The sequence below is a fragment of the Euprymna scolopes genome, chromosome 23 (genome assembly GCF_053919585.1).
Source record: "Euprymna scolopes isolate OS-2025 chromosome 23, ASM5391958v1, whole genome shotgun sequence".
Classification (NCBI taxonomy): domain Eukaryota; kingdom Metazoa; phylum Mollusca; class Cephalopoda; order Sepiida; family Sepiolidae; genus Euprymna; species Euprymna scolopes.
Genome location: NC_136504.1, coordinates 104,008,699 through 104,025,940, shown reverse-complemented (window position 1 = coordinate 104,025,940; position 17,242 = coordinate 104,008,699).

Here is a 17,242-nt window from a genome sequence, read left to right as displayed (position 1 = left end):
GGTCCATCACTATGATCCAAGAGACCAAAGCCCAGTCAATGCAGTGGAAGCACTTGGACTCACTACCTCCAAAGAAGGCAAGAGTGCAGCCCTCTGCTGGCAAGGTCATGCTCACAGTCTTCTGGGACTAGGACGGAGTAGTGATGACAGATTTCCTGGCAAAGGATACCACAATTATAAGAGCCTATTATGCTTCACTTTTGAGGAAATTAAGGGAAGCTATCAAAATCAAGAGGTGGGGCAAGATAAGCAAAGGTACCCTCCTTCTGCAGGACAACTCTCCGGTCCTCAACTCGCATGTCGCCAAATCAGAAGCACGGGCGTGTGCTTATGAAATCCTCCCCCATCCTTCCTATTCTCCTGACCTTGTACCCTCTGACTTTCTCCTCCTTCCAGCCATGAAGTTGTTTTTGAAAGGAAAGCGTTTCCCAGATGATGTAGCCTTGATTTCTGAAGTCGCGTCATGGTTGGAGGACCAACCTGGGGTGTTCTACAAAAACGGTCTCCAGAGCTGGGAGAAATGCATAACTCTGGCTGGTTCCTATGTCGAGAAAGACTAATAACTGTGCCAAGTTTCGTTGCTCTACTGCTATGGGAAGTGGGTCAGGGGCATTACTTATTGCACGCCCCTCATACAGCTATTTAATAAAATTGATTTTTCTTAATATGCAAATGGAGTGACTTCTTAATCATATATTTTAAAAGAACCATACCATATATAGGATTAAATGAAACATTAAAGTAATGGACCTTCTGTATATATAAACCAAATTGTGAATAAATACACAAACAAACAGAAAAGAATACGAATTTTTTTTTATATATATATATATATATATATATATATATATATATATATATATATAAATTCGCCTTTTGTATATATGAAATATTTCACATATTTAATTAAAGTTATATGCATATCCAATTCTTGTATACTTTGTAAATATAATTTCATTTAAATAACTTTTGTTTGAATTTGTAATTTCAGTTATAAGCTAAAAGCATCTTTTGTATTTATTACTGCTCAATTCACATTAAATTCTTTTCTCTAGAATGTCTTAATAGCACAGTAATTTAATATCTGCAAATGATAAATATATTTTCGTATTTGTAAATGCATATTTTTTGTGTGATATATATATTTATGGAAAATAAAGAAATATATATTAGTTTGAATTTTTTTAAAAGTATGCCATTTTTTATGAACAATATACCCCTTCGTTATTTACTTTCGACATCTAATAAAAATCAATTAATTGCATGGCGAACTGCTGCTGTTGTATTTACATCATGAACATTGCCACATAAATTCCGGTCTGTTTTGGTGGGGGTTCACGTGGGTTAAACATTTTCAGTAGTTGTTGCATGTCAAAATGTGTAAACTGTATGAGGCATTAACAATTTAGCTGTAAAGGGGAGGCTATGGGTTTAAAAGGTATTCATACTCACCCACGTGCTTCCAGGACGACCAGAGCCACCCCATTCGTTAATATTAGTCACATTAAACACGATTGCTCACAGGCACCTTGGACAATTGATGTATACTGAGGTAAAACCACGATCCACTCGACTGCACCGGCAGATACTGGGGCCCAAACCAGAATAGCTGGAGATATATTGATATTGATCTCGGTGCACTTTTAAACATCTATTATGCACTAGGCATCGATTACGTGCTGTATACAACAACAACTTGCCCATCATAGAAGCCATAAGCACCACATTAAAACTTGGTGATGTTACATGCTCGGAAATTGTTTACATGCCCCAAAATTAGGGGCCTGTATATCTCATAGACGGCCCTAAAAAACTAAGGATTATTGATAAATACTTTCCAACACAAATTAGGAGTCGGATAGCCACAACAAAAATAGATTGTAAACCGGCTAACTGTCATTCCCCGTGACACCTGATTATCGCAAAGAGAGAAATCAGCCCATTGAATCAGCGAAGTCTGTTAAAATCAACATTGAACTACGGAGAATTGTATATAACTATATATTTGCATATCTTATTTTAAATTTAATCAGTAGAATAGAGAAATGAGTTTGTTCTTTCTTTTGTGTGCATGAAATTGCTTTCTTTCTAGCTGACAGATCGACGAAGTGGCGACATATAAACCCAATCTTGAAATTCAGACAAACCAAATCGATTAACGGGTCCTACCAAGCTGAGATATCTTGCTGACTTCCGGGACACAGTTAGTCACACTTTGGTCCTGTGACTGAGGATTGACTATTATGTTACCTACAAATCAACTATTCCGGTCTCAATAAATAGCGGAAAACAAATCTGTAAAGTTTCAGTTGATATCCGGTGAACCAACCTAGGTCGTTCGTCAGTTACGACGAACAACCCACCTATCATATGCTTTTCAATACATGTTACTTTATTTTGATGTTCTATCTTGCTTTGTATCCCTTTAACAGAGATATAACAATAACAAAACATTATATTTATTCACTAGCGACAAAGAACTGTTAAATAATTTCATAACCACTTCTTTGATAAATGAATGAAAACGTGAAATATAGTCGACAAAATGTTACAAGAAAAAATGTTTTCAATTATTTTAATTATTCATTAAATGGTTTATCTAAAATTATCCTATTTTACCATGCATACAAGTGATTTGTCATTAAATCTTGTGTTTCTGTTTTTCAATAACTATTGCTAGATTAGTTGAGCTAAAATACGTTTTGGCATGCATATATATATATATAGGAAGTTGACCATTATTAGATGAGCTGGCAATTAAAGTGGTTAGAGAAGTTCCTTGGTTATTATTAGTATTATGTTTGTTAAAAGAAGAAATGTGGTTTGATATTCTTTTCTTAATTAATGTTGAAGTAGCGCTGATATATGTATGTACTTTATTAAAAGGTCGAGGTCTGGTATTAATATTAATTTGCTGATTTGTATTAGTTGAATGGTTTGAATTTTGTTCATATATATATATATATATATATATATATATATATATATATATATATATATATATATATATATATATATATATAGGAAGTTGACCATTATTAGATGAGCTGGCAAGCAGCTGGACATTTACACAAACGGCATCAAATAGTTTGGTGGATTGTTCGGTTTTGGGAAGGGGGATAAGTTCTTAAAATGTTTTAAAGGGGATAAGTTGTTAAAATGTTTTAAAGGGGATAAGTTGTTAAAATGTTTTAAAGGGGATAAGTTGTTAACATGTTTTAAAGGGGATAGGTTGTTAAAATGTTTTAAAGGGGATAAGTTGTTAAAATGTTTTAAAGGGGATAAGTTGTTAAAATGTTTTAAAGGGGATAGGTTGTTAAAATGTTTTAAAGGGGATAGGTTGTTAAAATGTTTTAAAGGGGATAAGTTGTTAAAATGTTTTAAAGGGGATAAGTTATTAAAATGTTTTAAAGGGGATAAGTTGTTAAAGTAATTTTTCAACTGGATAATTTCTTTAACTCAAAAAAGACCGATGAGGAAGAGATGTTCTGTCACGATTTATTTTTATTCCTTCTGACCTCAAATTATTCACGAATCCACTCGTGTGTCCGACACTGCCAATAAGCCAGTCTTGTAGACCTTTTTCTCACAACTTGCCCTGAGTTATGTTCATCTTCCGTTCTGTCTCCACTGGGATCTTCCATTGTATTAGTTAAGATAACATTAAATGTAATATGGCCTCAGACGTACCTCTCCATTGTACAGTATATCGATACTCTATGGCTGACTGGGATAGCTTCCGTACATTTATAACAGATCTACTTGAAAAAGTTCCAGCAAAAACCTAACAGCCAGCCATGGTTCTCTCCAGAATGTACTGCTGCCATTGCGCACAGAAATCACTTTTCCTATTGCTTCCAACGTAATAGATGTATTGAGATAAAAGCGGTTTTCAGGAACGCCAGAAACGACTGCAAAAAAGTAATAAAGAACGCGAGAGAGTTGTATGCTTAGTTTGTCAAGTCCAAACTAGCTGAGCAGCGGCTTGGTTCCCATCAGTTTTCGCAAATAGCAAACAGAATCCTTAACTTAAATTTAAATTTCCGTTCCATTTTAACAACAACCCTAAAACAGCCCATATTCTGCAAGTTTTACCCTAAGGTATAAACATCTAGATCTACTTACGTTATATTAGAAACTGAGCGACCCCTAAAACTCTGGTAGCTGAGGGTCAAATCAATAATAATCTGCTTAAAATATTGAAAAAAAAAAGGCGGACGTTAGCGAGATTGCCCACCTAAATTCCACAAGTTTCACTTAAAAAAACAAAAACAAAATTTTTCTGTTAATATCATCGATTACATACTTAAGTTTTAGTTTATAAAAAAAAATTGAAAGAAAAATTTTAAGTAACTTTTCACGTGCGAGTTCATTTTTCAATTATAACGTTGTACTAAATTGAATGCGAAATTTATTGAAAATTGAAGCCTCACGTGAAGTTATAAAAATGTTCTTTCAAATTTTTTATAATCTGTAACTTAAGTCTGTAATAACAGGAATAAAGTAAAAACAAAAAGTGAAAATTGTGGAATTTAGAGGGGGACTTAAGGGGGGGGATCTCGCCCCGCCCCCAAAAAACAAACAAAAGATCCGAAAGATCCTCTCTCAACCATACGGGCAATAATTTGATTCCGTGTTTCCAATAAGGGGGATAGATTTATTAGAACTTTTTGTTAGAAATTGAGCACCCCTTAAAAAATTTAATTATTGAATTGGTTAACAAAAATAATTTGCACATTTTCTTGAAAGAAAATTTTTTTTCTGTACTTTCACCTAACAATTTACAATTTTCATAAAAAACATTAATCTTTTCTTATAATAAAAAAAATCTATTTGCAAAGAGAAACGTTTACTGCCAATTTTCTTAAAATAAATATAAGTTTTCTTGGAAAAAACTTTCGCCTAACAATTTGCGGTAAAAAAAAAAGATATCAATTTTTTAATAAACAATTGCGAAATAAAAAAGTAAATAAACAATACAAAATGCGACTTTTCTGGAATATATATATATATATATATATATATATATATATATATATATATATATATATATATATATATATATTGTAGCAGACACAAATGGACCCCTTTTCTTCTCGCGCATTCGCTTCCTCTGAGTGAGTGATGAGGCGCTAGACTGTCCAATCTGAGGACTTGCGCACGAATACAAATTGACCCCTAGGGACCAGACAGCTTCCGGTCCCAGAAGAAAACTCTCTCTTACGCTACCAGCCTTCGTCGGTGCTAGACGCCTGTTCTCTTCGCTGCTCCTACTAAAGGTATTGACGACAGCCGCGGGTTGTAACTACCTCGTAAGGCAGTGGAGACCCGACTCTACTTTCTTCCTTCAGTACGCTTTGCAAATAAACCTTTCCCTTGTTAAGTTGAAGAAGTTGTTTGTCATTGTTCATAGAATTGTGTTATTTTATTTTATTAGGGAAATTTCCTAAAATGGTGACTCCGTCGTGATAACACATTTCCGAACAGACACTTCTTTCGCTTTTTAACAGGGTAAGGCGCGCATTTTAAAAACCAGCACATGGTTTCCAACCACACACATAAACAGACAACGGATTCGGGAGAGCACATTTAAAACTTAAAAAAAAAAAAAAAGACGTTATTTCCCTCTCTTCCTTATCGTTTTTTTTCCCGTTATATATATATATATATATATATATATATATATATATTATAAACTAAGGAGCATACAAAAAAAAAACAAACAAACAAAACAAAGAAAAAACACCCTTTTCTTTCACAACGGCGGGCTACACATAAAAAAAAGAACGCCAACCTACAAAAAGAGGTGACACTTTCTTGGTGTACGAAAAAGAAAAAACTCAACAACAAAAAAAAAAAAAAAAAAAAAAGAACTTTCACGAAGTTTTTCCGCATTAGCACTCTTCGGCCAAAATGTAAGTACTTAAAGAGTTCATTTATCTTCAGGTTCACACACATTTATAAAAAAAAAAAAAAAAAAAAAACCATATTGTCCACATTTTTTTTTTTGCTTCACGGCTCTTCCTGATATAATTTTGTTTTAGCTTTATTTCATGGTAATTTTGTTTCTTTCTTCTCCTCCCCCATTTAGCCTGTTAAATTTTTTTTTTTGTATTGTCTCTGTTTAAAGATTTTCTCCATATTTCTCCTTTCTTCTCCACGTGGTCCATATTCGGCGTCCTTTCAGATTTCGGATACATTATATATATATATTTTTTTAAAAATATTTGGTATCTACTTTCGGTAGTGACGATGACAACGTTGCCTGCCTTCGCTGGGGACGTCCGGGTTTGGTTTGCTCAACTCGAGTCTTATTTTGCGGCGAACAACGTGTCAGAGCAAACGAAGCTGCACATTTTATTCAGTGCCTTCCCCGCGTCATTGACTCCTGCGGTCAAGGACTTAATAACGGACACCCCGTTAAACTCCACTTACGATAGCATAAAACGGGAGGTGCTACTACGGACGTCCGTGTCGGCGGAAAAGCGTTTTCAAACGCTGGTCCATGACGAGCACTTAGGTGACCGCAGGCCGACGGAACTACTCCGTAGAATGAGGGAACTGGCAGAGGACGTCCCTCCTGACAGTGCCTTAATTAAGCAGCTCTTTTTCTCAAGGCTGCCGGCGCAGGTAAAGGCCATACTTGCGCCAATGTTTGAAAAACACACCGTCGATGTAGTAGCAGCATCGGCGGACAAGGTCATGGACTTTGTGAGGGGGCCTACCACCGCGGGGATTCCACAACAGCCTGCTGAGGTACCCGCAGGCACCGCAAATGTAAGACAGGATGCTACATCGGTGGCTATACTAACGGCCATCGAACGCCTCACTAGAGAGGTGAGCAAGCTCAATATGGGCAGGTCGCACTCACCCAGACGCCGCTACAAAAGCCGCTCATCTTCCCCGCACCACCGTCGCCGTGCAAACATGCCGGGACTATGTTTTTATCATAGTCGCTATGGCGCTGAAGCACGGAATTGTAAAATGCCCTGCACTTTTAACAACCAGGGAAACTAAATTGTGGAAAGACGAGCACGGCAAACTTTCCACAAAATGCAAATAACCGTGCCTATTTCGTCACTGACGTAAAATCTCAAGCACGTTGCTTGGTAGACACTGGCGCTGTTTGTAGTATATGGCCACTTAGGCTACTTAAAGAAAGGCCACCAGTGTCATTGATAACACTGCAAGCGGTGAACCATTCACCTATCCCCACGTACGGTCAAATTTCACGTTCTCTGGACTTGAATTTACGGAGAGACTTTACGTGGGTTTTCACTGTAGCAGATCTACCGTACCCCATACTAGGCGCGGATTTCTTGCATAATTTTAATTTAATGGTCGACATGCGCAGACGCCGGCTGATAGACGCTAGCACGGAACTTTCCGTCCCTGGCTCGTTATCTAATGCCCCATCTATCAGCCCGGTATTTTTCATTGCCGCTGCAAATGACCCATACCATGAGGTGCTACACTCCTACCCGGAGTTAACCAATTTAAATTTTGTGGTGAGCAAACCCACGCACACCACAAAACATCATATTGAGACCACAGGTGCTCCTGTGTTCTCACGCCCTCGTCGCCTTCCTGTGGATAAACTTAAAGCAGCGAAGGCAGAATTTAATCATATGCTACAGTTGGGAATTATACGCCCCTCGTCCAGTCCTTGGGCTTCCCCTCTGCATATGGTTCCAAAACGAGACGGAGATTGGCATCCAACTGGGGACTATAGACGACTCAATGCCATGACGGTACCTGATCGTTACCCAATCCCGCATATTCAGGACTTCGCTTCCTCTCTGCATGGCTGTAAGACTTTCTCTAAGCTAGATCTGGTTAAGGCTTACCATCAGATCCCGGTGAATCCGGCCGACATACCCAAGACTGCGGTTACAACCCCATTTGGAGCGTTTGAATTTCTTACTATGCCTTTCGGCCTACGTAACGCTGCCAGTACTTTTCAGCGCTTTATGGATGAAGTAGTGCGTGATTTAGATTTCGTCTATAACTATATAGATGACATTCTCGTGGCTAGTGCCTCACCTGAGGAACACGTCACTCACCTCCGCCTACTTTTTGAACGGTTTCAGCAATACCAAGTGAGGATTAACCCTGGTAAATGTGTTTTCGGTGTTACGTCACTAGTTTTCCTGGGCCACATTATCAGCCCAGACGGTATATCTCCGTTGCCGGAAAAGGTGAAGGCTCTACAAGACCTTCAACCGCCCACTTCACTTCGCCAACTTAGGCACTTCCTTGGTCTGTTGAATTACTACAGACGCTTTATCCCACACTGTGCGGATCTCTTAGCTCCTCTTTCCGACCTGTTACGTAACAGGAAGAAGAAAAACGAGCAGATCTCACTTAATGAGATCCAACTTAGAGCATTTGCTGAAGTGAAAAATAAACTAGCGACGACATCTTTGCTGGCACATCCTGTACCCGATGCCCAGTTTTCACTGGTCGTTGATGCATCGGGCACAGCTGTAGGTGCAGTGCTGCAACAGCAGCACCAACAACAGTTACAACCTCTAGCATACTTTTCGCGACAGCTGAAACCGGCCGAACAACGTTACAGCACGTTTGGCCGCGAACTACTGGCAATGTACCTCGCAGTGAAACACTTCCAACATTCACTCGAGGGCCGACAATTTGTGATCTACACCGATCACCGTCCGCTTACATACGCACTGCGTGCTAAGCCGGACAAATATTCTCCCCGCGAAACACGTCATTTGGACTTTGTTTCGCAGTTTACTAGTGATATCCGACATATCGCGGGTGAGCAGAACGCAGCAGCAGACGCATTGTCTCGCCTGCCCATCAATTCTCTGTCCTCACCATCGGATATCGATTTGCAACAGATGGCCTTAGACCAGCCAAGTCTGGACACGTTGGATCCATCGTCACCTGAATTCGGGACTTGCAAATTCGCATATCTGCCCGTGCCTACTTCTGACACGCAGATCATCTGTGACACCTCAACGGATTCACCTCGACCATTCGTTCCAACGACCCACCGTAGAGTTGTTTTCGACACTCTACACAACCTGGCACACCCCGGACGCAAAGCCACAGTAAAGCTGATTACAGCTAGATTTTTCTGGCCTAACATGAGGCGTGACATCATTGCTTGGTCACGTTCCTGTGTATCCTGCCAAAAATCAAAGGTGCACGAGCATATCCGCGCACCCCTTGGAACATTCAGCACCCCAGACGCTCGGTTTAGCCATGTTCACATTGACTTGGTTGGACCATGGCCGGTCAGTCAGGGATTCACTTATCTCCTGACCTGCATAGACCGTTTCACACGGTGGCCAGAAGCCATCCCACTTAGTGACATTTCGGCTGAATCTGTAGCGCGAGCCCTTATATCAGGCTGGATATCGCGCTACGGAGTTCCCACTACAATCACCACTGATCGTGGTGCACAATTCGAATCCCACCTATTCCGGGAACTGTCCAAGATCCTCGGGATCACTCGCATTCGGACAACAAGCTATCACCCTGCTTCAAATGGGATGATAGAACGCTTCCATCGCCAATTGAAAGCTGCATTACGCGCTTACCCTGATCAACAGCGATGGAGCGAGTACATACCGGTCATCCTTCTTCGCTGTCGGGCATCAATCAAGGAGGACCTGGGATATTCCGCAGCCGAACTGGTCTATGGAGCACCTCTATCGTTGCCAGGTCAGATGCTGACCCCGATAGAGGATATATCAACTGACACAGCTCTATATGTCAACAGACTACGAGCTTATCTCAGTAAGCTACCGCCGATGCACCCTAGGGAGCAGACCATTAAATCTTTGGTTCCGAAGGACATAGCGACATGGACTCACGTGTTCCTTAGAAAGGACGCAGTAAAAGCCCCCCTAACTCCACCTTACACTGGCCCTTATCGCGTGCTTTCACGCACTGATAAAACTTTTATCCTAGACATTAGTGGTAAAAAAGAGACAGTATCGGTAGATAGGGTAAAAAGAGCCTTTCTGGACACATTAACACCTGAGCCACACATTCCTCCAACATACACACAGCATAATCATACACCTGAGGTAAATGTTCCACGTGAGAACAATTATGTGACCACTACACGTAGTGGTCGACGGGTACATTGGCCGAAGAGACTTTGCAAAACAGTGTATTTCTGTTGAAAAAGAACATTTTTTCTTCTCTCCTTTTTAGAGCAGAACGTTTTCTGCAAATATTCCAACTTTTCACAGAAAAGTAAGAACATTTTTTTTCTGCAAGAAAATAACCTAAAGAGACGGACATTTCTTATTGTATTTTTCTTTCTGCTATTTGTTATGCTACCTTTCTCTCTGTCGGCTTTCAGCCTAAGCAGGGGGTTATGTAGCAGACACAAATGGACCCCTTTTCTTCTCGCGCATTCGCTTCCTCTGAGTGAGTGATGAGGCGCTAGACTGTCCAATCTGAGGACTTGCGCACGAATACAAATTGACCCCTAGGGACCAGACAGCTTCCGGTCCCAGAAGAAAACTCTCTCTTACGCTACCAGCCTTCGTCGGTGCTAGACGCCTGTTCTCTTCGCTGCTCCTACTAAAGGTATTGACGACAGCCGCGGGTTGTAACTACCTCGTAAGGCAGTGGAGACCCGACTCTACTTTCTTCCTTCAGTACGCTTTGCAAATAAACCTTTCCCTTGTTAAGTTGAAGAAGTTGTTTGTCATTGTTCATAGAATTGTGTTATTTTATTTTATTAGGGAAATTTCCTAAAATATATTCAGTTAATTTGCAGTAGGTTTTTGTTTTTTATATTAATCGTATTTCTATCCCCCCCCCCCCGGTTTGTTTGTTTTGAAATTCGTCTGCATCTGTTATTTTGCTTGGCTTCTCCGGTAACCGCCGGTCAAGGCCGAATCATAATTGATGAGAAATCCCGGAGATCTGGGTCAAATTATGCCAGAGTGCCAAAAAATATATGAGGTTTTTCATTGTACAGGTCTGCCAATAAAAAGGGTGTGCTTTGCTTTACATTATTGTAGTGAAATCGGCCAGCCAAAGATGTTTATTCGAAAAAAAAATGATAATTCCTTACATTTTTTGTCAATCACAACAATAACCAATGTTATCTGCCTGATTGTCATGTCAAAATTATTTCGATCTTCAATGATTACACGAAAAAATGGTTTCAGCTGTTTCTTTGGTCACGTGACATGTGACGTAAACATAAGGGAAATAGTTAACATTTCTAATTTCTTCAAAAACTATTCCATTTAATCATTAATTTCTCTCTCATCGTTTTCCGTAAGTTTTGGCTATTTTCATTACTGTTGTAAGTAAAACAAATACTGTATACCCTTTAAATAAGGTTTTTATTCGGACAAAAGAACGATACGTCGGGTCCAACGTCAACACTATAAAGTAACATGGCGGACACTACTGGAGTAGTATACAGAGCTAGCACTTCGTCAGGAAGAGTGCTATTGGGAAGTTTCGTATCCATTCGAAACACAATACAACATTCTTCGGGCCGGGATCAAAGTGTAGTATTTGTTCTGCAGATGCTGCACTTAAAATAATTTGTACCAGTCAATGGAGGGGAAACCCTCTATACTGGGACAATTATTATTTTTGGTAACCAGAGTGCCCCCTTTTTGCCTACTTTTAGGGGAGCTGGTTTTTACCCCACATTAAAAACGGCCTTGTGCCTAATTTGCTTTGGAGGGGAAGCAAATAAATACATTAAATTAGAAAGTTCCTGCCGTGGACGGAAAGTTAATTCAAGTATTAGTGTATGTGCCAGTTGGCACAGTTTAATATTCAAATTTAAAATCGTTAAATACAATTTAGGCGCGCAGTGCAATTGATTGTTTTGGCGCGTTAAAAAAATGAAAAATGACACCCACGCAAATTCCGGCGTGACCTTTATATATCAAAGGTGCGTACGTAGTTGAAAGCACCCCATGTGATGTCTTCCGTCCAATGGAATTCCTCCTAGGACACATTTTAAAACTGATTTTCTAGAGCTCGTTTGGAGCCAATCAAACCAAATATAAACATGCACAAACACAAAATCTATCTCTTTAGTCTCTTAGCCTTTCGAGCATTCTTTCGTCTCTTTAAACTCTTCCGACTCATTCAACGCTTTCTCATTAGGACTTACCACGCGTGCAAACATCAATTATTTCATTTCCACTGCTCCGCGCATTAATACTCTCTTTTAACAGACGAACATTAATATTGTCTATGTTACATATTTGAACATTCAAAGAACACAAAAAAGAGACTCTCCACCTTTCATATGAACTCAAAATAAAGAACTCTGAAATATTGAGAACTATGTTTTAACTTGTTATTATTTGTTATTTCTATTCCGGAAATAAACCTCCGTTTGTGTTGCACATAAGATTTCTTATTTTTATTTTTATTATTTGTGGAGGAAGTCAGTAACCAAAAAAAGGCCAGGCGACCCCCCCAAGTTGGTGACCCGACGCAGAAATCATATGCACAACGGAATCTTATAAACTATTAAACAACCATGACTCAGCTGAAAAAGCGACAATTTTTTTTCGACCACAATTTCAAGCTCCGCGTCATCGGAAAAAGTCAGTTGACAGTTTAAAGGCTTTGAAATCACTTTCGAGCGAAGAAAGCAAACATGGAACCTTCCTGTGTTGAAAACCCTCTGGCAACGTTAACGGTAAATATACCAGCATTTAATCCTACCAACATAAAGACCTGGTTTATCCAAATCCAGGCCCTTTTCGACGCAAAGCGGATAACGTCTCAACGAACCAAATACTGTTACTTGGTGGAAAAACTCCCGGCAAACGTCGTCGAAGAGGTGGCGGATTTATTGGAGAATGTGCCTGAAGACAACCCATATGACGAACTTAAGAAGGCCATCTTACGACGGACAGGCTTTTCAAACGAAACAAGGTTACGCAATCTTTTCACCCAAGTAGAATTGGGAGATCGCACCCCGTCACAACTTTTGCGATACATGCGTACATTGCTAGGGGACAACAAAATGTCCGAAAATATAATGAGAAGTCTGTGGCTGGATAAACTTCTAGACACAACAGTACAAATCCTAGCACCCACAACGGAAGAGACAAATATTGAAAAACTCGCCGATATGGCAGATCGAATCCATGAAAATCTGAGGCACCGCAAAGTAAACTCAGCACAAGCACAGCAGAAACAGACGTGCGACGACGATATATCGGGACTAAAAATGACGGTCGAAAATCTCACTCGACAAGTGCAGGAATTAATACAAATAAACCATCGTTACTCATTTAATAAACGATCGGACTACCGAAAACGAAGTCTTAGTAGAGGTCGAAGCAATACACGGGAACGAGCGAACAAAATCTGTTTTTACCACAAAAAATTCGGCACACAAGCTCGGCGTTGCACTTATCCTTGTTCTTTTAAAAACAAGAATCAGGGAAACGAATATTCCGGCCAGTAGAGACGACGACTGTCGCTGGATTTTCCACTAAAGGTCGTTTATTTTTTATTCATGATAATAATCATGGATATAATTTCTTAATAGACACTGGAGCTGAAATCAGCGTGATACCACCTCTACGTAAACAAAAAGCTATTCCATAGCCTTACCACCTCCAAGCAGCTAATGGCACACAAATACCGACATGCGGTGAAAAATATTTAGACGTCAATCTCGGCCTGTGCCGCACATTTCCGTTGATTTTTACCATAGCCAATGTGACGACACCAATATTAGGAGCAGATTTCCTAGCACGGTTTAATCTATCGGTAGACATGACTAGTCGCACACTGACTGATAACCAAACAAAAATCGTAATTAAAGGTATCACCACAAGATACCAGTCTACTGGGATTAGTTCTGCCTTACCTGAAGAGACGTACATTCGTCGGCTGTTTCAAAAATACCCACAACTTACTCAGCCATTCAAAGTCACGGATAATATTAAACATAATGCAAAGCATTATATTAAAACGAATAGACAACCAGTCTACGCCACCCCCAGACGTCTGAAGCCGGATAAGTACAAGATCGCAAAAGACGAATTTCAACGCATGTTGCAACAAGGAATTATCCGACCTTCCAAAAGTGCGTGGTCATCTCCTCTACACATGGTACAGAAAGCAGACGCGACAACATGGCGTCCATGCGGCGATTTCAGGAGATTAAATGCACAAACTGTACCGGATAGATAACCTATCCCACACATTCACGATTTTGCAATCGGACTGCAAAATGCCACGGTATTTTCCAAACTGGATTTAGTAAAAGCGTATTACCAAATACCGGTGGCGGATGAAGATATCCACAAAACAGCACTGACCACACCATTTGGATTTTACGAATTCGTCAGAATGCCATTCGGACTTAGGAACGCTTGTCAAACCTTCCAAAGGTTAATAGACGAGGTTTTTAGGGACCTTCCATTCGTATTCGCTTACGTGGACGATGTCCTAATTGCTAGTAGAAACCTCGACGAACATAAACAACACTTGGAACAAGTTTTTCAAAAACTGTCCCATTACGGTTTAAAAATAAATTTGGACAAATGTATTTTCAGTCAGCAAGAAGTAAACTTCCTTGGACATTCAATTGATAAGGATGGTATATCATCATTACCCGAAAAAGTAAGCGCCATTACGGATTTTCCACAACCTACGTCTGTTAGACAAGTTCGTCGCTTCATAGGTATAATTAATTACTACAGACGATTTTTACCCAACTGTTCCACAATCCTTGCACCGTTAACGTCATTATTGAAGAACAAAACGAAAAACCAACAATTAAAACTGGACGGATCAGCTTTAAAAGCTTTCCATCAAGCTAAAACTGCCTTAGTCAATTTCACAAAATTGAATTATATTAAAGACAGCGAAGAATCGAAGCTTACACTTACAACAGACGCGTCAGACATAGCTGTAGGAGCAGTTATACATCAACTGACAGGGGATACAATGACCCCTATATCGTTTTTCTCAGCCAAACTGAGCAAGACACAGACAAAGTACAGTACCTTTTCAAGGGAACTATTAGCAATTTGTCAATTAAACATTTTAGACATCTGTTAGAAGGAAGAAACTTCTGTATTTACACTGACCATAAACCGTTAACATATGCACTGCATACGCATGTAGATAAATATGGTCCAAGAGAAATCAGACACCTTGATTATATTGCCCAATTTTCCACAGACATCAGATACGTCAAGGGGCAAGAAAACATCGTGGCGGACGCATTATCACGAGCTGCAATAACTTCACTAAATTCCAGTTCGTTAACTATGGAATTAATTGCACAAGAACAGAAGACGGACAAGACACTCACTGACGTACAACAGAAAACGTCTTTGCAACTGAAGGAAATGCCCGTACCTTTTAGTGTAACAACACTTTATTGTGATACAGCAGAAGAACAACCGCGTCCATACATACCGCCAAGCATCAGACGACATGTTTTTCTACATTTTCACAATGTGTCGCATCCAGGCAAACTAGCCACCGTAAAAATAATAACAGACCGCTTTGTTTGGCCGAATATGAATGCAGATATTCGAAATTGGACCAAGACGTGTGTATCCTGTCAGAAAAATAAAATACACAGGCACACGAAGTCACCGCTGGGCACTTTCAGTGCGCCTGATGCCAGGTTCACCAATATCCATGTTGACTTGGTGGGGCCATTACCGCCCTCAAAAGGACACACCCACATTCTCACCATAGTCGACAGGTTCAGCAGATGGCCAACAGCCATACCCGTGAAAGACACATCGGCAGCGACAGTAGCTGGAACAATACTAAAAGACTGGATAGCAATTTTTGGAGTACCATCAATACTCACAACGGACAGAGGTTCGCAATTTCAATCGAAACTCTTCGCAGAGTTCAACCAATTGTTGGGAACAACCCACATAAAGACTACTGCTTATCACCCTTGCTCAAACGGCCTCGTCGAACGCTTTCACAGACAGCTAAAAACTTCTTTGGCCACGAGTCTTAACAACGCGGACTGGTCAGATAATTTACCATTAATCCTATTAATGATCCGAAACACAATAAAAGAAGACTTACAAAGCACACCAGCAGAGCTAGTTTTTGGATCCGTAGTCACACTACCTGGACAGTATTTTAATGCATACACAGATATTTCACCCACGGCTACATTTGTGACGGAATTAAAGAACAAAATGTCTTCTCTCAAATTTACCCCCACCAGGAGGGCTGACAAACAAACCTATATACCGAACGACCTTCACACATGCAAATTTGTGTTTATTAGGAATGATACAGTCAAAAAGCCATTTTGTCCAAATTACACTGGACCATACCAAGTTTTGGACAGAAGTGAAAAATATTTTACTGTCCAACGGAAAGACAGGAAAGACAACATCGCGATCGACCGAATTAAACCAGCATACATTGAGGAATACCCTCAGACAATTTCCCCACCAGAACAAATTCCCTTAGAACATGGGAGACCAGCAGAAAATGACGAGGACACCAAACCCACGACAAAAACGGGGAGGAAAGTCCACTGGCCGAAACATTTCAAGGAATACATTACATATTAAAAAAAAAAATTTTTTTTTCCAATCTGGGGGGAGTATTTGTGCCAGTTGGCACAGTTTAATATTCAAATTTAAAATCGTTAAATACAATTTAGGCGCGCAGTGCAATTGATTGTTTCGGCGCGTTAAAAAAATGAAAAATGACACCCACGCAAATTCCGGCGTGACCTTTATATACCAAAGGTGCATACGTAGTTGAAAGCACCCCATGTGATGTCTTCCGTCCAATGGAATTCCTCCTAGGACACATTTTAAAACTGATTTTCTAGAGCTCGTTTGGAGCCAATCAAACCAAATATAAACATGCACAAACACAAAATCTATCTCTTTAGTCTCTTAGCCTTTCGAGCATTCTTTCGTCTCTTTAAACTCTTCCGACTCATTCAACGCTTTCTCATTAGGACTTACCACGCGTGCAAACATCAATTATTTCATTTCCACTGCTGCTCCGCGCATTAATACTCTCTTTTAACAGACGAACATTAATATTGTCTATGTTACATATTTGAACATTCAAAGAACACAAAAAAGAGACTCTCCACCTTTCATATGAACTAAAAAAAAAGAACTCTGAAATATTGAGAACTATGTTTTAACTTGTTATTATTTGTTATTTCTATTCCGGAAATAAACCTCCGTTTGTGTTGCACATAAGATTTCTTATTTTTATTTTTATTATTTGTGGAGGAAGT